Source organism: Rattus norvegicus, chromosome 15 (assembly GCF_021556685.1).
Source record: "Rattus norvegicus strain SHRSP/BbbUtx chromosome 15, alternate assembly SHRSP_T2T, whole genome shotgun sequence".
NCBI classification, from domain to species: Eukaryota; Metazoa; Chordata; class Mammalia; order Rodentia; family Muridae; genus Rattus; species Rattus norvegicus.
In genome coordinates this window covers 93,393,299-93,416,940 of record NC_141548.1, presented here as the reverse complement: position 1 = coordinate 93,416,940, position 23,642 = coordinate 93,393,299, and the positions used below count along the sequence as shown (strand labels likewise).

Below are 23,642 nucleotides of genomic sequence, written 5' to 3'. Positions count from 1 at the left end.
AACATCGCTAAACCTTAAAGTACATGTTTAACTAATAGTCACGTCTCCCAGAACAAAACTAAACTTAGAATCAGTGGGCCTAACAGATGTTATGAACTAAATGGACATAATAGATATCTATAGAAATCACCTTCTTCTCAGCACCTTATGGAACTCATTTCAAAATTGATCACAAATTCACAAAACACACAAAACAAGCTTTAACAGATACAGGGAAATTGAAATAACTCCCTGCAATCACCACAGTTTAAAGCCGGGTTTCAATAACTATGGAAACAACAGAAAGCCTTCACAGTCTTGTATATTGGAAAAACTCAGTACTGATTGAATGTCAGGTTAAGGCAGAAACAAAGAAAGAAATTAAAGGTTTCCTACAATTCAATGAAAATGAAAGCACAACACGCCCAAACTTAGAGGACACAATGAAAGCTGTGCTAAGTCAAGTGCCTACATAAAGAACTTGGAGGAATCTCATACTAGCGATCCATGACAGTGACCCTACATACAACTCCTAGCAACAGTGGATATGGAGACTGAAATGGCCATTTCCTGTGCCTAGGCAAGTCTTGCAGTGAAGGGACTGGGACACCAACACAGCCACAAAACCTTCTATTCACAATTTCTCCTGCCTACAATATGTGGAGGGATCAGGATGGGGTAGGATGAGAGAATGACCAACCAATGACTGGTACAGCTTGAGATTTATGCCATGAGAGGGAGCCTCCCTCTGACACTAGTAATATCCTTTCAGATAGGATCCTTGCATAGCTGTCCTCAGAGAGGTGTCACATAGCAACTGATGGAAACAGACGCACAAACCTACAGCCCATTGGGCCAAGCTTGTGTAATCTTGAACAGAGGGAGGAAGGATGGAAAGACTCAGAGAGTTCAAGGGCATCACAAGAAAAACTAAAAATCACCTAATCTGGGAATCACAGAGACTAAATGACCAACCAATTAACATAGTCCCTCAGCACAATGTAACAGTTGAGCAGTTTGATCTTCATATGGGACTCCTAACAGCAGGAGCAGGGACCGTCTCTGACTCTCTTGACTTCCTATGGATCCCTTTGCCCTAACCTGGCAGCCAGGTGTATACTCAATAAGGTAATAGGTACCTAGTCCTACTGCATCGTGAAATGACAATGCTGGTTGCTATCCACGAGAGGCTACCCCTTTTCTGAAGAGAAAGGGAGAGGTGTATGTGGGGGTGGGGGAGAGTAGATACAGGCACAACACAGCCTGGGAGGAGATAAAGAAGGGGAAGCTGTGGTTGGGATGTAAAGTAAATAAATAGCTTAATTTAAAAATTAAGTCTTCATTATTATATAAGAAGTTTTTTTTTCAAAATCCCTTTGTAATGACGTCATTCCAGACATTCAAATGAAGACACATTCAAGTTTTACCAGATGCCTCCTCCTAACACTACACTGGTTGTCTTAACACCTTATGCTAACAAAACAAACAGATTCGTAAATGTAATTTACTCTATTCAACTTCATATTATCTCCTTGATATTTTTAAGCAGTGTTCCCCAGTACCCATGCCAGGCTCCTTCCTAGAAACCTGACAGGGTTGGGAATGAAGAACCAAATTACATTGAAGAAACAACAGATGCACATAAACGATGCTGGGATGGAGTTCTTTCTGCAAGCTCATGTGCATAGCACTAACTAGGCAACGAACCGGAAACTCAGTCTGTTCATTCCAAAGAGTATAGAAGGAGGTGTTAGCTACTCTCAGTCAGGAGTTTATAAGGGAGCATGCCATTTTGCTAATATTTAAGAGGAAAAGGCTTCTGTACACTCTGGCCACACTTGAACTCAGACTGGAGAATGGCTTGTCAGGGACCTGGACCTTAGGCATTAAATTACTTGTCAGTAATAAACAGTTACACATTCACTCAGGGCTTCTACTCCCAACCACACACCATAGCAATATTTCTTAAACCAATACATTACGTTTAAAATTCACTCCTAAAGTCTAAATTCTAGAATGCATGGATAAAGCAAAGACACATGGACACACAACCTCAAACATGCAAAATATAAAAGCACATGTAAACATATGTGTATGCATGTAACAGGTGTTCCTGCTGTGTATAATTCTGTGATTTTTCTTGTTTTTCCACGTGTTTACTCTCACATTAAACATGCATTTCTTAATGGATTTCTGTTAAGTTTCATTGCAAACAGTGCTAATTCAAATGGGCTTTTATAATTTTTCTTGCCTTTATATTGCTGGTTGCATTAGTACTCTAAAATACAATATATACTTTTTTATTTCTTCTTATTTTGCAAGGTTATTTATTTACTATTTAATGTGTATCATTGTTTTTCTGGTGTGTGTGTCTGTGTGAGGTTGTTGGATCCCCTGTAACTGGAGTCACAGAGAGTTCTGAGCTACCTCAGATGTTCCAAGCAAACATAGGTTCTCTGTGAGAGCAGCAAGTGCTCTTTACTTCTGAGCCTTCTCTTCAGCCCTAAAAGAATGATTAGCTCTATGTGTTTTGTCTGCATGCCTGCATGTCACTGATGCTTAGAGCGTCCAGGGAAGGATTTACATTTTCTAGAACTGCAGTTATAACCAGGTGCGGATGCTGGTTATTTAACCTGAGTCTCCTGGAAGAGTAGCCAGTGGTCTAAACTGCTGAGCCATCTCTCCAGCTCAGATAATATATTCAAAATCTTTGTTTTTAACCATTTGTCCAATGATAAAAAGTTTAATTTTTCATTATCTATCAATAAGAATGCATACATAGGAATCCTAGAACCTACAGATATGAGAAAATAATTCTCATTTATTTCTAACATAATACAAAATAAATTCAACTCTCTTTACAATGTACTTAGTACAGAAACTTATCTCTGTGCTTCTTTCAGCTTTAAAGAAGAATAACTTAAGTAGATACTTACTGTTAGAAAACTGAGGCATGCCACGCAGTGGTGGCACACAGCTTTAATCCTAACACTGGAGAAAGAGAGGCAGGCAGATTTCTGAGTTCAAGGCCATCCTGGTCTACAGCAGGAGTTCCAGGTCAGCTAGGACTATGCAGAGAGGAAGAGGGGGGAGAAATAGAGAAGAAAACTGAAGCAGAGAAGCCGACAGACTGGATCTTGATAGCTGAGATTGCTTTATTGGAACAGTGAGGGGTCGCTTTCTGCGGGAAAAGGCTGAGCACATCTAGAGAGGCTGGAAGCATGAAATATATATACACACATATGCTGATAGATACCAGAAAGATCTCTCTCTCTCTCTCTCTCTCTCTCTCTCTCTCTCTCTCTCTCTCTGTTGTGTGTTGCGTGTGTGTGTGTATGTGTGTGTATGCGTGTGTGTGTGTGTGGGTATGGTGTGTGTGGTGTGCAGTGTGTGGTGTGTGTGTGTGTGGTGTGTGGACTGTGGTATGTGTGTGTGTATGGTGTGTGTGGTGTGTGTTGTTATGGTGTGTGTGGTGTGTGTGGTGTGTGGTATGTGTGTGTGTGTGTGTGGTTTGTTGTGTGGTGTATGGTGTGTGTGGGTGGTGCGTCGTGTGGTGTATGATGTGTGTGTGTGTGTGTGTGTGTGTGTGTGTGTGTGTGTTTTGACTGGAAGCAGCATAGGTTGTTTTCCATACCTGGGCATATTGTTTCTGAGGTAGAGTTGGATGTGGTATGTTAAGGTCTATGAGTTCATGCAATTACCAGAGTTTCTCTTGAGGTCAAATTTTATGTTTTAGTTTTTTGTAATCACATATAATACCCAAGTGTATTTCAATGTTTCTTTATTTGGTGAGATTTGCTTTGTGTCACCTATTTGGTCTATTTTAGAGGAAATTCCATGAGCAATTATATAGAATTTATGTTCTTTGGCATTTGGGTGGATCAATCTATCTATACCTGTCAGACCCATTAGATGTACAGCATGAGTCAAGAGGTTTCTATTGAAGGAATCAGAGAAAGAACTGGAAGAGCTTGAAGGGGCTCGAGACCCCAAAAGTACAACAATGCCAAGCAACCAGAGCTTCCAGGGACTAAGCCACTACCTAAAGACTATACATGGACTGACCCTGGACTCTGACCCCATAGGTAGCAATGAATATCCTAGTAAGAGCACCAGTGGAAGGGGAAGCCCTGGGTCCTGCTAAGACTGAACCCACAGTGAACTAGTCTATGGGGGGAGGGCGGCAATGGGGGGAGGGTTGGGAGGGGAACACCCATAAGGAAGGGGAGGGGGGAGGGGGATGTTTGCCCGGAAACCGGGAAAGGGAATAACACTCGAAATGTATATAAGAAATACTCAAGTTAATAAAAAAAAAAAAAAAAAAAAAAAAAAAAAAAAAGAGGTTTCTCTGTTTGTGGTCTGGCCCAGTGAGCTGCCTATGAGAGAATGGGGATATTGAAATTTCCTACTATCACTGAGTTAGAGTTCCCCTGTATTTTGTAGTATAATAATACGGTTTGTTTTATGAGACAAAGTATTCAGGAGCTTCATGCATATGTTTAGGATTATAATGGTTTCTTGGTTAATTGCAGCATAGATTAGAGTGAAATGTTTATCTTATATCTTCTAATTACTTTTAATTTGAAATGTACTTTGTGAGGTATTAGGTCAGTAACACTTTCCTGTGTTTTGTGTAGTTGTTGTTTTGGTTCTTTTGTTTTGTTTTGTTTTCTGTTTAGCATGAACACTTTTACAAATCCTTTCACTATAACTCGCTTCTTATCTCTTGAGGAAAAGATGCCTTTCTTGTACATAACAAAACCAAAGAAATTGGTTTCTTAATCCAGTCAGTTGACCTGTGTCTTTTGATCATGAAGTTAAAACCACAAATATTTGAAATTATTTGAAACTATTTGTTGATGCTATTTATGTAAATTTTAAAAATTAGATATTAGAAGACACATGTGCTGCGATGTATGGTTCCAATCAAAAGTGCACATAGATAGTTCAGAAAAAGGAAACTGTTGAAGAAGCAATGTGAAATTGATGAGCCTGCATCTGTGAAAGGGTGTGGTAGGGAGGGAGAGATGGAGGAGAGGCAGACAGACATAGAGGGACAGTCAGCCAAGTGCATCTGATGTTTTAATGACACTGTCAAATAAGACAACTAATTAAATGATATTTTCTTCCCATTCAGCTCCTATAATTGTCCAATTAAGTAAAAGTGGATGGGTGAGAGTACTTTTTTAGTGAACACTTTGATCACTTTTTTTTCTTGGTTGTTTAAAGCCATTTTATCCATTTTGTTATTAGCATTTGCAATTTTATTCATCCATTTTTGGAATTACATTTATTTTCAAGGATATACAATTTCTATGTGAGGAAAGTAAGTACATTTGGATGTTCTATTCTATATGCAAAATCATCAAAGAAGGATTATACTGACTTCCAGCACTATGTAAATAAGATAGAAGTTTAAAATATGCAATGCTTCATTTATGATAAAAGCAAGTGGTCGTCAAGATTATACATAATACTAAAATGTCCCCCCAAACAACTAAGAGGGGAATATTATGCAAACAATTTGGGTGAAAAATATACAAAGACTTTTTATCTGGAAAGAAGCAGAGCTGTCCATTCTAGTCAGTATAACTAGCTGAACATTAGGGAAGAAAGAGAGGAGGCAATATTTTGGTAAAGTTAAAATTAATACTAAAAAATTGGGAAATAATGTATACTAATCAAAAGAAAATAGGACCTTACTTAGAAATTCTTTTGTTCGCAGTATAATTATTATAAATGAATCCTTCAACAAGGACTATAACAAATAACAATGGAACGATAACAAATGACAATGAAGTTAAAATAACTGTATAGATATAGTTAAACTTCCAATAAAATAAGATAAAATGTCAGAAATAAATATGATAAATAATGAAAAGGAAAAGTGAGTTCTTCAAGAGTTTCTAAAATGGACAATTATGAACAGGAAAATGGTACTTTTGAAGTAATGTTAGCATAAAATATAACCCAGTTATACTGAGATTGGAGAAATGCTTTACAATAATATGCAAAAATAAACATGATTATGATGAGGTACTGTGTGTGAAGTTGTACTTCCTCATCTCCCTAAGGCATCTACCTCTGATTGCCTTTAATAAAAAATTGATGATCAATTATCTGAGGAGGAAGTAGAAGTCAGGACTTTCTGGGAGAGAGAAAGGAACTCTGAAAAGAAGGAAGGTCTTTGGCCAGGAGACTTAAGAGGTGTTATTAACTTTGGGCCTGTAAGGTATAGCTAGTCAAGTGGCTGGATGGGGCTATGTGGTCAGGTTAACATAGGATCAGCTAGTGGAGAGTCTGCCCAGCTAAGGCCTAGCCTTTGAAATGTTAAAAGTAGGTCTCTGTTGGTTTCCTGAGGAACTAGTTAGTTAACAAATAACCACCACGGTATTAATTTCCACCATTAATATATGCAGAATATTAGTGAATGTTTTGCATGATTATAAAGACTTATAATGTATATTATTAGCATGAAAAACTTTAAATTGTATCAGAGAAACATTTTGGGCACAGGTTATTTAAAGTTCTAATTTTTAGAATATTTACATTTTTAAGCATGCAATTCCATGAATTGAAAAATAAATCAAGTTCAAATAGAATAAAATAAAATATAAATGAGGACTAGTTGACTCATTATTAGTTAAGTGGTACTGTGAACTGAATATTTAAAATCAACGACTTAGGAAAGATTCATATTATCTAAGGATTTTGGAAGATTGAGAAAACCATGTGATTATCTGCTTAGACGTCCATCTCTTTCTCAATGGTTCCCTTGCCAGATACACATTAGTTTTGTTTCTTCTGTTCTTCCCTCACCTCTTTATTCTTGCATAATGTTGATTTTAATATTTTTCATTTACTATAGCCTTTTCTTCATAAGTTTCCAGATCTGTACGCCTAAATTCTGTCCTTCTTCAGCTACTCATATTGTAAAATCTCCAAGAGAAACATGCTACCAAATTTCAGCCTAACAAAATCACACTTAAATTTCTACAACACATCAGTATCCTAATGAAAGTTACCAAAGGACTGGTCATGTGTATAGGAAGGGTAAGATACTCTTTCTAAAAGGCACCTCACAGCATACTCTTTGGAGAGAGTCAGGTCATTCAAGAAATGTAAGGCAGAAATATAACTCAACTTCATAATCTCTGTAGTAAAATTTTCTTTGTACATAATTAGCTTTTCACATATTTCACATTATAGTCAAGATTTCTCATCATAAATTCATCAATCACCTATGGAATTTGTTTATTATATATTTTATAACTCTTGTAATGGTTTCTTTATGAATTACACATCATGTACCCCAGTGTACTAATAACCCCCTCCCCTTTTATCCACCCACCACCATTGCAACCCTCTCCCAATAGAGAAAAAATTATCTTGTTGTGGAACATGTAGTGTGTCACAATGTTCCACAGTATTCCTTTTCGTCTACACTTCTTTGCTTGCTAATGTTCATTGCAATGACACTTTGGTCTGATAGTTTGGTACAAGTCCTCTGGCTTCTGCTGCTTTGTTCCTTATTGGAACTGCTCTTGGATATGCAGTTGTTGCCCTGTGTCATGGAGATCCTGTAGATTTTTTATCTATTGGACAGACCCAGTCATGCACTCCTGCAGTCATTCATGGAGTAGGTGTTGCAGGTAGAGAGGCAGTTGATGGCTATGGATCTGAATCTGAGAGGTATTTAAGGTTGTCAGTCTGCTGGCTCTTATGCTCTCACAGCCTCAGGACCAACAGCCCTGCAACTCCCACTACCAAGGCCAGCTTTACCCTGCTGCCCATGTGAAGTGCAGGGCCTACTCTCTTCAGTGTTGCAGCCAGTATGGGTCATTGGCAGTTTTCCACTAATGACCCATGGGCTAGCTCTCCCATTTGCTGAGCAGGCTGAAGGACAAGGGAGAGGAGGAGAGTGTGCCCAAACCAGTACCCAGCAAACAAGAGTCAGAGCCTGCTCTCTTGTGCTCACCCACTTGAAGATGGCTCACCTGCAATCCCCACACTCTGGGCCAGCTCTATTGTGGAGCAGGGTTGCTCTACCAAGTGCTGACATTGGTGAGAGGCAGGGAAGGCACTCTGATGACTTTGTGGACAGTTCTCCTACCCTTTGCTCCTTGTTAGGTGGCAAGGGACAAAGAAGGGACATCTCTCCATTGCCCATGTGCCAATGTCATCACAAAGCAGGCAATTTATGGGGCATGCTCTCCAGTAACTATACCCTGGCCTCAGCTTATCCATATCCCCACCACCAAGCCCAGCTCTACTGTGCTGCTCAGGCCAGATGCAGGAACTTCTCTCCAGAATGCAGCACTTGGTGAAGAGCTAGACCTGTTCTCCAGCTGTCATGAAGGCCAGGAGTCCTAACTGTGACAGGTGGTGAGGAGTGAGAGAGGAGAAGGGACTCTCTTCCTCATCTACACAATGGGATGTAAGATGTGTGTTGGGGTCAAATCTTCCATAGTTGCATCCTCAGAGCCAATTCACCAGAAACTCCTACAATGTGCTGGGCTTCCTCTACAGAATACTACAGAGAGGTGGGTTCACTTCTCCTGCTTTTATACCTTTGCAACTAGCTCTCCCATGATGTCCAGATGAGGTAAGGGCCTAGTTCTACACAGCCTTCAAAAATCAACATGTCCCTGGGTGGCAGCTCAGAACAGGAACATATGCCTGTCTTTGTTGGGTACATACCCTTGCTGCTGCAAGGCCACAATCCTGGATGTGGCCCTATGTGGCAAAAAAGGCTAGAACCCCACCACAATCCCAGGTGGCATCAGCTGTGACTCACTTCAGGCTGTTCTTAGTACCCTGGAGTCTCTAGTTCTGCCTCTCTTGACCCAAGTGACCCCTTGTGAGAATCATCTGTCTCTGGATCACTCATGCCTGGTACCCTCAGTTCCAAGGATGGTTCTTTTAGTCTCTGGCTTGCTTCTCATCTAGGAAGCCCATCCAGGCCCAGGCCCTCCTGGTGCCATACTGGTGGTTGTCTCAGGCTACCTTACTGTTTGGGTTTGGTGGCACAGTACAGTCAACATTAAAGGGAAAAGGAATGAGTAACACTTTTTACAGAGCTCTTTAGAAGAGTTCTGGAGCACAGAAATTACTCTACTGACCACTAGAGGACTAGAATAAGACTCAAACACCCAAACAAATAATTTCAACCAATAAGAACATATTGTTGTAAACAGAAATGGGATATAGGATACTTAAGGTTGCATTCAACCTGATAGCTTCATTTACAAAATGATTACCATAACATACCTTCATTCACAAAAATTATTCTTGGTCAAGGATATGGAAAAATGTCCAATGTATAATAAAAGCTGTTCATGTACCTTAGGTGCCCGATACTGGTTACATAGGAAATAAAGGCTACAAAGGTGGTTACGTTTTTCTCATAAAGACAGAATAAACTTATACAAGTTAAGTACATAATGGTATATAACATTAAAGTCTATAAACTTAAATGATTTTCAGGCATATTATTAACTTGGCTCCAAGATCTAACAAAGAGCCATTTCCTTCTAAGGAAAGACAGCATTTTCAACAAATGGTGCTGGCTCAAATGGCAGTCAGCATGTAGAAGAATGCAAATTAATTCATTTTTATCTCCTTGTACAAAGCTACAGTCCAAGTGGAACAAGGACCTCCACATAAAACCAAATACACTGAATCTAATAGAAAAGAATATGGGAAAGAGCCTCAAACACATCATCACAACGGAAAATTTCCTAAACAGAACACCAATGGCCCAGGATCTAAGATAAGCTATAGAGAAATGGTATCTCATAAAATTGAAAAGCTTGTGTAAGGCAAAGGACATTGTCATCAGAACAAAACAGTAATTTACAGATTAGGAAAAGATCAATAACTATCCTACATCCTATAAAGGGCAAATATCCAATATATACACTGAACACAGAAGTTAGACTCCAGAGAACCAAATAACCCTATTAAAAATGGGGTACAAATCTAAACAAAGAATTCTCATGTGAGGAATCTCGAATGGCCAAGAAGCACCTAAAGACTTATTCAACATCTTTAGTCATCAAGGAAATGCAAATCGAAATGACCCTAAGATTATACCTCATAGCAATCAGAATGGCTTAGATTAAAAACAAAAAACAAAAACTGAGGTGACAACAGATGCTGGCAAGGATGTGGAGAAAGAGGGACACTCCTCCATTGTTGGTGTGATTGCAAGCTGGAGCAACCATTCTGGAAATCAAGCTAGTACTTTCTCAGAAAATTGGACATAGTACTTACTCCCTGAGGACCCAGCTACATCACTCCTGGGCATATATCCAAAAGATGCTCCAACATATAACAAGGACGCATGCTCCTCTACATCCATAACAGGCTTATTTATAATAGCCAGAATCTGGAAACAACCCAAATGTCCCTCGACAGAAGAATGGTTACAGAAAATGTGGTACATCTACACAATGAAATACTAATCAGCTATTAAAAGCAATAACTTTGTGAAACTGGCAGGCAAATGGATGGCACTCGAAAATATCATCCTGAGTAAGGTAACCCAGTTACAAAAGAACACCCATGGTATGTACTCATTGATAGATGGATATTAGCCCAAAAGCTCAGAATACCCACGATACAATTCACAGACCATATGAAGCTCAAGAAAAAGGAAGACCAAAGTGTGTATATTTCAGTCCTACTTAGAAGAGAGAACAAAATGATCATGGGCGGTAGTGTGGGAGGGACTTGGGAGTAAGAGAGGAGGAGGATGAAAAAAAGGGGGGATCAGGATTAGGTGTGGGCAGAGACCGAAGAAATGGACAGGATACTGAACAGAAGTCTGTAGCAATGAGGGTTGGGGGATTGGGTTAGCCACCAAAAATTCCCAGATGTCAGATAGCAAGGAGCTCCCAAAACACAACGGAGATGGCATTAGCTGAAATATCCAATAAAGGGAAGAGAGAACTTAGAGAGATTATACCCACAGGTTAGCCATGGCCTCTGATTAGGGAAAGGGCCACCTACCCATCTCAAAAATTTTAACTGAGAATTGCTTCTGTCTAAAGGAAATACAGGGACAAAGAGTAGAGCAGAGACTGAAGGAAAGGCCATCCAGAGACTGCCTGACATGGAGATCTATTCCATATGTAGCCACTAAACCCAGACACTATTGCTGATGCAAAGGAGTGCTTGGTGACAGGAGCCTGGTATAGGTCTCTTCTGAGAGACTCTGCCAGAGTTTGACCAATACAAAGGTGAATGCTCTCAGCCAACCATGGAACTGACAATGGGGTCCCCACTGGAGGAACTAGATAAAGAATTGAAGGAGCTGAACGAGCTTGCAACCCCATAGGAAGAACAAAAATATCAACCAACCAGACACCCCCCCCCCCAGATCCCAGGTAAACCACCAACCAAATAATACAGGTGGAGGAACCCCTGGCTCCAGCTACATATGTAACAGAGGATAGCATTATTTGGTACCAAGGGCGGGGGGTGGGTGTGGGGGGAGGGAGCTTGGTCCTGTGAAGGGTCAATGCCCTAGAGTAGGGGATGCTAGTATAATGAGGCAGGATTGGATGGTTGGCTGGGAGAGCACCCTCACAGAAACTGGGGTGGGGTAGGAGGGACAGGGATTTTATGGAGGGGAACTGAGGAAGGGGGATAACATTTGAAATGTAAACAAATGAAATAACCAATTTAAAAAGAAAGACACTGAGGGACTTTGCCCCAGTTGGTTTTGATTGGTGAATAAAGATGACAGGGCAGGGAGACAGAGGCACATTAGGATTATTGGGCAAGGGTCTGAGGAAGGAGCAGGAACAGAGGTATCTGTCATGCCAGGAAAGCAGTAGAAGTCATGCCTGAGACAGATAACATAGCTGTCATGTAGGTGATGGGGATTCATCCTGAGAGGGTTGCAGGTCTGGGTCCAGGGCAGCCTAGATAGGCTTTAATAATAACTCAAGAATATTGAAGGAGAGTGTGTTAGCCACATGGAGGTTTGGAAATGGCCCATCCATTGAGCGCTTTAAGGCATATTAACCTAGAACATTGTGGGGCAGGGTAGAGAGGAGAGCAGCCACTTTTGGGAAAATTTGAGTAGAGTTAATTGGAGACTGCAACAGAGCAAATGCCAGGACAGTAGGATTACCCAAAGCAACCCTGTATCAAGAATAGTAATGATTGAGAACACCCTTACAGAAGAAGGAGGAGGAGGGGGAGGGGATAGGGGCTTATGGATGGGAAACAGGGAAAGGGAATAACATTTAAAATGTAAATAAACAATAAACTATAAAAAAGGGAAAAAACAGAAAAAATAGTAACGATAATAATAAAATAAATTAAAATATAAAGGTAACATACAAAAGAAAGAATGAAAGAGAAAAATGCAAAACAATTCTGAAGAATAATAGCAGAAATGTTATCTATGAGCCTTCTGACACATGCATATTCACATACATACATACCCAATAAAATATTAGTCAAATAAAACCTTAGTTTCTTAGTGACCACTTCTTTTCTTTTTCACTTTCATAGGTAAGTTGCCAACTGATTAGCACAGTTTGAAATATATAATAGACTACTTCATTAGTATGTTTTTAGAAAATTTAAAATATATTTATAATTTTAATAATGTTCTAGAATATTTCAGTTTTATAAATATAGCAAGTAGTCATTATGAATATAATCTTAAAGAAACAGATTTTTGTGTTTCATTTTCCAACCAATTCAAGGTAGCTCATTTGGTTTACAAAACAAAGCATTCTATACTTTCTAAATACGAATTGGGCATAATTGTCTGCCTTCATCACTTCTATGTGTAACATATTTCTGTCTATAGTTAGATGACACTTTCAATAAATTTTCCTTTCAGATATTGTTATATAGTGTAATAACAACATTTTGAGTGGATACTCATTGTAGTAGATGCTATTCAATTTATAAAATAAAAATATTTCATCAAATATCATCATAATGTATTGTGTAACTATCTTTATTATCAATAATTCAAACTGGATATCACTCATAGGGACCCTCTCACTAGAAAAATATATTAAATCATAGCTAATGGAATACCATCAATACTTCAATTATAAATATTAAATAAATGACATAGGTTATTTTAATAAAATTAAAAGTATATTAAAATTATAATTAAAGACACATGGTTCTTTCATAGTAGAAAAAGAGTCTAAAACCAATGTTAAAGTGAAAGCTACTGGCATTAAAAGAAGAAGAATTTGTAAGTGTGACCCAGTATAAAGTCAACCTGTTACAAAAGGAACTTTTAAATTCTGAAGGTGGAATTCAATACACTATATTTCTCATGTAAAATGCTTGCAAAAGGGATAATGTGATTTTTTTTGATGATATGAATTTTAAAAGAAAAGTACATCCATTATTGTAAGAATGGCCTTTCTGCTAGTGTAAAAAAATTTTTTAGAAGTTTTAGAAGGTTGCTTTAACAACCTTCAAAAAATAATCCACAACCTGAGAACTATTCTAGAAATGAAGAAGCCTTTCAGCACAGAGCTCTTATGTTGGCTCACACTGGTTGAAAGCTGTTATTACAATGAAAAGCTACTGTGTGGAGAAAAGGCATAGAAGCTTAATTACAACAGTAGCGTATGTTTTCCACTCTTTCTGGAATAAATGATACCAATAGCAAAATGAAAATGTCTTCATACAGCTGAACTGCTTTAGAAGGAATATAAAACACTGTAGTGTGCTGCCCGCTCTTTGTTACACAGGTCGACCTAATGAGCTGGATATTTACATTGAAGTAGAACTTTATTGGATAGGCACCACTCTCATTTGATTGTTCTATGATTTTTGTGCTTCTTCTGCCGTCCTCCCACAATCTAGGAAGGGTGCTAAGTCGATGATTAATTGAGTACATTCTTATTAAGAATTCTAAAGAAGCATGTGAAAAGAATGTCAGATGAGTCATCCACACATTGTCAGCCAGCTGCCTATCACTTATGTTCACAGACACTATTTTTATGTCTTGACATTTGAAATTATAAAAGACAGCTCATATATTGTTCCTGATTGTGTAAATATGTACATATATACATGTATATGTATATGTATATGCTACACTTGATCTTAGCCAAAAGGCCGAGAAGTGATGTATATGTATATGTATATTTATGTATGTATATGTATACCTATATGTGTATATATGTGTGTATATATATATGCATATATATGCATGATTGCTGCATAGGTCATTTTCCATGACTATTGTAATAAATCCACCAGACTTATTGAGAAATCTTAATGGGCTAGATCTGACTTACAAATTACCAAATACTTGTAAAGAACATAATAAGTTATTTTTTTCTTATTAAGAAATCAAATTATATACTATGGAGAGTTTGAGGTGCTAGAAGATGATATGCAGTCAAACACTCTCAAGAATGATAAGTGGGAAAAATGCTTGAAACAATTGCTTCTGTACATAGAGTAGGGAGAGGCAGCACATTTTCTCGGTATCACAAAATAGCAAGTTTTTCTTTAACAAAAATGCTAGAAAACAATGAATCAATTTATTGCTGATGTCAGTGTGTTAGGGACCTTGTCAAATAAATTACATTGCTTAAGATATAATTTAAAATATTCCTATTGATTCATTGTGAATTTCACATTATGCACCCCAATCCAACTCATCTCCCCATCCCTTATTTGCCCTCTACCCTTTGAACCTTCTGCCCCCTCGCCCCTGAAATCAAGCAATAAAAATTACTTTTTTATTTTGATACACACACACACACACACACACACACACACACACATATATATATATAATATTTCACCATGGAACATGTTGCATGTCATGGTGTATCACACAGTATACCCTTTCAGCTAAACATTTTACTTTAAATGTTCATTGCAATGGGTCTTCATAGGTCTAGTGTGACACCTTTGACTTAAGCTACATTACCAGTACTGGATCTTCCCAGGGATTCCCTTTAGATAGCCTGTTGTTTTGTGTGACAGAGCTCTTGCTGCTTTGGATCTACAGAAGAACCTGCCCTGTCACATGCTCCAGCACTTCATCACCAGTGTAGATGTTGGAGTGGGCCAACTTAAAGCCCTGGATCTGCTCCTAGGTGACAGCTGAACTGGTCAGTCTGTTCACCCACCTCCACACGATCACCGCCAGCACTGCAGCACCACCGTAGCTACCTCATCCATGTGCTACAACCATCAAAGGACAGGGTCCCCATCTTATGCTCTCAGGCCATCTCACTGGCAACCAGACCCAGGCCAGCAAAGACTGCTCTACTGAGTCTCCAGGCAAGTTGCAAGGGCAAGGGCTTCCACTTCTGAGTGCTGTAGCTGGCAAAACGTGGAACAAGCTCTCCCACTCCCAGGGTCTCTGGCCTACATCACTGCTACCAAGGCTAGCTCTGTTGTTCATCCCAGGTGAAGTGTGAGTCTGTTCTCCGCACAGTGAGCATGCCCCAAGAGGGTGAGCATGAGAAAACTGGTCCTGCTCCTCAGATGAGCAAAGCAGGAGGATTGGTCCTGGAGGCACAGGAGCTGGAGGGCTCATCATTTCAGCTTCCACCCAGGCCCAGACTGAGGCCTCTGAGTTGGCCCTGTCTTATGCCATTTGCTGGAATAGGTGAAAGGGCGGGTCCTGCAGAGCCAAAGCTGTGGGATACATTGTAAGAGTAAGATGTATGAAAGAAGTCCAGAGAGAATCTGGTACTAATAGCAGAAGCCGGAGGCCTCCAAAATACAAATGACCCATTCTAATGAACATTTGCAGGTGAAGGTGTTTTGGACAAAAAGGTATACTGTGTGACACACTGTGACACACTGTGACATACTGCAGCTTCCACAGTGGGACCTGCTTTGTTTGTCTGTGTGTTTTGTTGTTTTAGTTTCTTGTTTTTTGTTGTTTTCTTTGGGGGGACGGCTACAAGAGTAGAGGACGGATATGAAGAAATGAGAGGATGAATGGAATGTGGTATGTGATGTGAAATTTAAAAGGAATCAATAAAAAAATTAATGAAAAAACTTTAGACCACCCCACCTAATATTGCTTACCTTGGGTTCAGTCTTTCTTATGCTGGTATTTGAACTTTAGTTGCTCTTCAGCAGTGCAGATGCATAGCAAGAATGAGAGTGAAAATGTCATACAGACAACACATAACTCATTGAAACCTCAGGCACATCTAATCCTTACAATAGTATCTAGATACTCAAAGCTGGAATGAACTACAAGGCTTTTCCCGCATTGCTACCCGGAACCTGAAAATCCTGTCCATACACGATGGATATAGGTGTTGCAATATATAGGACACCAAATGACGTCTAAATCACCAGTGGCTTCTCATGCATGTTATACTTAATATAGCCATCAATGATGGAATAAGAAAGTGCTGAAGGAGAATTGATTGTCAGGATAGACAAGAAGACAAGCTTCCCTCACAACAAAAAACAAAACACAGACTTGTGCGGATGAATGCTCACATAAGAGGCACACTGTGTACATTGCTCCTGCACAGTTAGTCAGGGAGGCTAACGGAAAATACGATTTAAAGTGATGAATTCTTAACAATTAAATCTGCTAGTATATACTATTTTTCCATTCCATTTCATTCAGCTTTCTTTTCAAAGAAGAAAATTGGAAAAATAGCCATTACACTCACTATTATTCACTCTAAATTGCTTAGAAAATAAACTCAATGCATAATAAGTTACGTTTCCCTAAACGTAGATGACCAAATTTTTAAAAAGCTGATGTTATAGCATGTGCATAAGTCTTAAGTAATTTAAACAAAAGCACTACTATACAACTGATAAGTAAACATGTATGTGAATACATTTAAGTATGAATATTAATCTTTGTTTGAAGTGCATCAAAATTTTAATGTTATATTATGTTGTGATTTAGGGAAATTGTTTTGATGGAGGATATCCTTTTCTTTAAACTAACACTCCAAGTAACAAAAGAACCAATCATGAGCCATGAGGTTAAAATTTTAACTACAGTAAACAATTTTATGTTAGTCATTTATTAATCATTACATTGAGAACACATTTTTCAATCCTATTCATTCACATATGCCCCCTTTTTTTCATTTGACGGTAAATACCTCCCTGTTCTGGAGTTTTCATTAAGTCCAGGTATTGAATGACTTCATGGATGAAACTCGACACCTTTAGATACCATGAAGACAAACACTATATGTTAATAGAGGTTATGATAGCTTTAAGTATAATGCCCTCTGATTCAAGTCACTACTATACATAAGATGGCATTGGTATTATTATGCATTTTTGTTTTGATATAAAATGTTTGAGATGAATAAATTTAATAAATATCGATGTATAATTTATATGAATCTAATTTTGTAGTTCTTAATACAACTATTATGTGTGATTTTTACCTTTTTTTCTACTTCCTTGCTGATTTCCTGAAACTATATTTACCTAGAGAAAGCATATTCATTACTATGGCATTGAAATGTTAGAAAAACAAATGTGGAATGCAACTTGCTCTTCTAAGTATAATAACATGTCATTTCATATTCACATTTTGGAATAAGTAAGTACAACTGGACAAGATGCTAATAAATAGAACTTGATACTCTACACATTATATTAAATTGATACTTACTGCGATCCATTCTCTGCCTCCCTTTCCTTCTGAGAGTACGCCAGGTTTCTAAGATTCCTTGTTCCTGGTGCTGTCACTGTAATGTTTAATACTCGCAGCCGTGAAGCGCTTCAGGGATGTTATCCTATGTTTAAAGTTTTTGAAATACCTTCTCTGAAGAACAGGCTCAACTCTCCCCAGGTGGAGTATACTGTCCTTAGTGAACGATGAAGAAATGCTTGCCCGCCGCTAAATCTGAATTCGAACTGGACAGCACACTGCACACAGATTTCCTTCCCACCAATTCCCAGTATGGCATTCCCCGCATTAATCTCCTGCTATAGTATGAAATCAGTCATACACAGGATATGTTTCCCACGTGATGAAAAAACAGAAGGACAAATGTGTTCATGCTCCTTATCAATCTTAAGAAACAGAAACATAACCAGCGCTGAATGCCCCCGCTCTTCCTTTTGCTCAGCCCCTCATCTCTCAGAAAAATAAACACATCGTAATGCTTTTTAATCTTATTTTTATTCTCCCCAGAGTTTTATCTTCTATACTGAAGCACACAGAAGATTTTAAAATAGACAGCATTTAACATTGGGAATTTTTAGAAATCTGCTTATGAGTATGTAGTGCTGTAGTTCATTTATTGTTGGATGTTATTACTACTCAGCCTTTGTATGTATCACAACTTCATTTCATGTAATTTTTGAATTTCATCGAAGTGGCAATCAACTTTGTTCAGTTTTACCAAATAATTACATTTTATTGAATTTCATCTTTGTCTATGTTTATAATGCATTCTAAATATGCTCACACATCCAATACCAGAACTTGTTGAAATTCAATTTCTTTCCCTATTTCGATGTAGTTTTTACCCCACTAAGTTCAGTGATGGTTGCTTGCATGGGGTATTGTGAAATCATTTACTGAACTACAGACAGTTCATCAGTGCCTGTGTCCTCAAGGACATGACAGTCTCTCCCTCAGCACCCATTAACTGTCCTTGGTTGCATGGTGTTGCATGGGGCCTCATGAGCTGCTGCTTAATTCATGATGAAATTGTGGCAGGTCCAGTCTTGTTTGGACCTTACAACTGCAATGATTTTATAAGCGTGCTATTTCTGTAGTGGGTAGAAGATAATGTATCTATCTTTACCCATTTTTTCTAGACTATAATAAGTTACTCAGTATATACTCTCATCTACTTTTAATGAGCTGTAATCCACAAATGACATTCAGAGAAAGTTATTGCTAACTATACTATTATGTGCTCTTTTATAACTGCCACCCTGTTATTTTCTAATCCAACCCCACTGAATATATACTCAAAAGCATAAAATAAACTATAATCAGGAGCCTACATTATTATAGTGTATTAGTTTAATCATGTCTTTGCTTGTGAAATGCACCTATGAAAACTGAATGAAAAAACGTCCTTTCTCACTTTTACATTACAAGTGTGCACTTTACAGACCCTGGGTCACCTATCACACATACTACATGGACATTCTCCACAAAATAAAACCTCCAAAATTCCACTAATATTAGAATAAATGCTTTGTGATTATTAATATTTTAACTTGTGCTTCTGTATTTGCATTTTCTGCTTGATTTTACTATTATGTCTCATGCCAAAGGAAAACATAACTATATCTGCTACCCCTGTTTCTAAATACCAACAAAATGGAGGAATGTCATATATTTGTCATATATTATTTAGTTACATTAGATAACAATGTTATGTTCAGTATTAAAAATAGTTAATAATAAATAAATAAAAATTTAAAAGCCTAATAAGATGTAATCAGATAAACAAAACGACCAGCAGTAATTCAGAAACCTACTGGTCTCCATGGATATCATGGAATTTCATCCATTTTGAATAAGCTTAAGACAGACAAGAAAGATAAAATTTCATAAGAAAGGAATTCCATAAAAATATACTTTTATTTCTTTTTAATTGAAATGAACTTAAGTCTTCATCTTAATATGATATATAAACAATTTGTCCACATCTTTAAAATGAAATTTTCTCATGCAGTCCCTGTCACATAGCAGATAGTCATTTTATAGATATTGGAAAATCACCCAGTGACTGGAAAACATTCATTAGAGGCATGCAGAAAATTATACAAAAAAACCCCATAAAATTGTCTTTTCTAATGTGTTTCTTGGGTATTGTAAATGAAGAGAGCTCAGGGAAATCACTATTAATTCTGCATAGCCCTTAGGCTTTGGCAGTTTTAGAATGTGTTTTTCTGAAAGACTGGATTATGCCTCTACTGTAAACCATGATAACATGATATTAATCAAAGAAAAAAATTAAGAAGCAAAGTTGAGTGGGTAAGAAATAAGGAGTGGCTCTTGGCCAAAACAAAATCAAAAACAAAAAACTGGGGCGGTTGGGAATTTGGTCAAAAAAATGTATGAAGTTCAAAATGTTCAGAAGACTAATGACAAATAATGTAAGAAATACTATTTGGCTTATATTTATTTTCCTATATTTTACATTGATTTATTGTTTGTGGTTTTGTGATGGGAGGACATAGATACACTAACACACACACACACACACACACACACACACACACACACACATGAGAAAACATTGAGGAATAAAGCTTGGTAGTAGGCATCTACATCCACTGGATCTTCTCATTGGCCCCCATATATTCTTTTTAATTAAATGGCAATTTGAACATTAGGATCATTATTAATTAAAAGACATGCTCAGGTTATTTAATACTGCAGAAATAAAAGGTCATGTGAATGAATTGTGATCCAGTATCATGGTTACTCTTTGTAGACCAATGATGACTCGACTTTTGTTCATGATAATATCTCGTGAACATTTATGACACTAAAAGTTAGTATTTTGTTCATATTGGGACATAAGTGAAAGTTATAGAGATTGAGGTTTCCTATTTTCATGCCCAGTATAAGCCAAAAACAAAGTTTGTCAATAACTACACACACACACACACACATTATTATATTAATATATAAATTTCCATCTTTATTATGGATAGGACAGTACATTGTTTATAAAATTATATAAAATGATACAGCAATTTTTTAATAGGAGGATGTCATTGCAATTGATTGGGGGTAGTATTGTTGTTGTTGGTTTTTGTTTGTTTGCTTTTAACCAGCTCATTTGGTTTTACCCTTGGTTTCTGGGCTGTCTAGTCTCTGATTCCTGATTACCAAATCAGCCTCGAGTGCATGGTTCCTTCTTGTAGTGTGGGCCTTAGGTTGTTTATTTCCACATTTCTGTGCCACCAGTAGTGGCCTAGTGTATTTAGCAGGCAAGACTTAACATAGGCCAAAGGGTTTGGCTCTGTATTGGTTTACACATTTCTCTTTCAGTGGCTTGCACAGGACTTTTTTAACCAATGTGCCTAGAACAATAGGGGTGAAGACTCCATATAGCACAGAGATCTACTTTGCCGTGCTCAACAAGTGGTGTGGGAGTTATCCTCAGCTATTGGACCTCTTTTGTCAGTTTATAGAGAGTAACCTTTTGACTTAGCAAAGTCCTTGGTTTTTTTTTAATATTTCCATAGGACCCCATTAGAGTACATCGGAATGCAAACCAGTCCCTCTACTGGAAGCTTTGCCAGGCAACAAGAGATGTCCCATGGAGAGTCTATAATCCCCACTTCTAGGAATCCTCCCAGATTCTAGGAAGTTTCCATTGAACTAGGTTTCCACAGAACCCCAAAGCACCCCCTCCAATTCTAATCATCTCTCTCTTCACTCTTACCCTCCAACCCACCTCCCCCCCCCATCCAATCACCAGACTCCCATTCAGATCTGCTCTCAGTCTTCCTGTGAAATCTATTTTCACCTCCCTGTGGAGATCCCATGCATCTCTACAGACAATTTCTTATCACTTAGCTTCTCTAGATACTTGGTTATTATTTACTTGGTAGGTACTATCCACTATGAGTGAGTACATTCAATATTTATCTTTCTAGGTTTCAGTTACCTCCCTTAGGATATGTTGTTTGTAGTTGCACTCATTTGCCTGGAAAATTTATGTCATTTTTAAAATAGCTGAGTAATAAATGCTACATTGTATAAATATAATGTAAATATCTTTGTCTCTTCTTCTGTTGCTGCGCCTTTAGATTGCTTTCAGTTTCTGGTTATTATGGATAAAGCTACAATAATCATGGTTGAACAAGTGAACTTGTGGTAGAATGGAACATCCTTTGGGCATATCCCCAATATTGGTAAAGCTGGACCTTGAAGTAGATGATTCCCAACTTTCTGGTGCTTCGGCCATTAAAGGCTATTCTCACACACATAAAAGGGCATCTTTGTGTTAAAAAGATAAGGAACTTATTCTTAATTTATACATTATTAAAATTGAAAATGTTTCAGGATGACTTTAATGATATTTTGAAAGTTTTACTTTAGCATCAACACGGATAGGTATAAAAATTTCAAGGTTATATTGAATGAGGTATCTTGGATGCTGAAAGAGAAACATTTACTGTTCTTTGTCATCTGCAGGTAGAATAACCACAGAAACCAAAAGGATATAAAGAAACCATAGAAAGGAAAGGTGATTTTAAGTGGAAGAACAGGACCAAGTGGATACAAGTGATATGGCACAGAAATCAGAAAAATGGTGAAGAAGTTCCAGCTCAGGATAAGGGTGAGAAGTCTTTACAAAAAACAAAGGAGAGGTTGGGTGAGAAACAACACCAAAGTGGTCTGATAAAATCTGTAGAAGTCATAGTATTTTCCACCTACTGATATATACATGACCATGCTCTCTACAGACCTTTTAGACTAACAAAAACCCTATTATCAGACATAAAGTTTTTGAATGGTTTTTCGAAGTGGTCAACTGGATTGCCAAAAAAACCCATAAACAATTGATCAAACTTTTGGGTGTAATTCAGTGAAGAGTGGACTCCTATTAATGAGGACTGTGTATACCTACGACAGAAAATTGGTTTCCTGGATTTAAATATGATCTTAAATTTTCTTTTCTAGGGTTTGACTTTCATGTTTCTGCATGCAAAGAGAAAAAAGTAAACAATCCTATCCATATCAAACACTTGTAACAATATCCATCACCAAAGAAATCCATACAGATAGGTGTTGCTAAAACTCCTCACCAAAATGAATCACTTTATAGCAAATGGAGACCATCAGAGAAAACCACAAGTGGATAGATACAATGTACAGATTAGTAAATATGTGAAACCCAGACCAAGTAGATACTTGTATATCATAGTCCCTGCATTGATGGTTCATGGACCACCACAAAAGAGGGGAAAATTCCTAACATCTTAATATCTTAAAACCCAAACACCTGGATGTCTGTCATGAAAGAGGCTCTGGTGTTGCTCTATGAACAGAGCAATGGCAAGAGCAATGAGCATGTTACAGTGGAAATGGGAAGATATCATGGTGTCTCACAACTAAAGAAAGAATTATGGGCAAGTAATGACAACTAGAGAAGGAGATGGTTAAGGTCCCATTTTAGTTGTCCAGTGCAGAATGATAAGTCCTGAAACCGTATTTAGAAAATATACAATAAAAGTAAATGGATTCAGTAAACTGGGAGTGTATGTATATATAATTATTTATGTGCATATATATATATGTATATATATATATATATATATATATATATATATATACAGCAATAACCAAAGAAAGGTAAACTATCAGCTTAAGTATCATTGGAGGGATTAAATAACAGGTATTTGGGAAGAAGAAAGGGAGAAAGAGTGATGTAATTCTATTTCAATTAAAAACATTTTAAAAAATTCTTCAGTATTGTTATTTTAGAATACTGGATAGATTATTTGATTTATAATTACTACAATATTTTATAATTAACATTTTCCACAGTATCCAAATCAAACCTTTTAGCTCCAAATATTGAGGTTGAAATAATTGTACTACATTTTAAAATTCAATAGTCTTTTGCCTTTTATCATCTTAGTGCTTTAATGTTATCTACAATATAGTATGTTGGTAGAGGACACTGTATTGCTGTAGATTCTTAAGACTCTTTGAT

The 23,642-nt window shown here is 37.6% G+C and overlaps 1 pseudogene; it reads right to left on the bottom strand.

Annotated features, from left to right (window-relative positions):
• Positions 1-14,010: 14,010 nt before the first annotated feature.
• On the bottom strand, positions 14,011-14,103 carry LOC148001123 (U2 spliceosomal RNA; annotated as a pseudogene).
• Between the last annotated feature and the right edge of the window lie 9,539 nt (positions 14,104-23,642).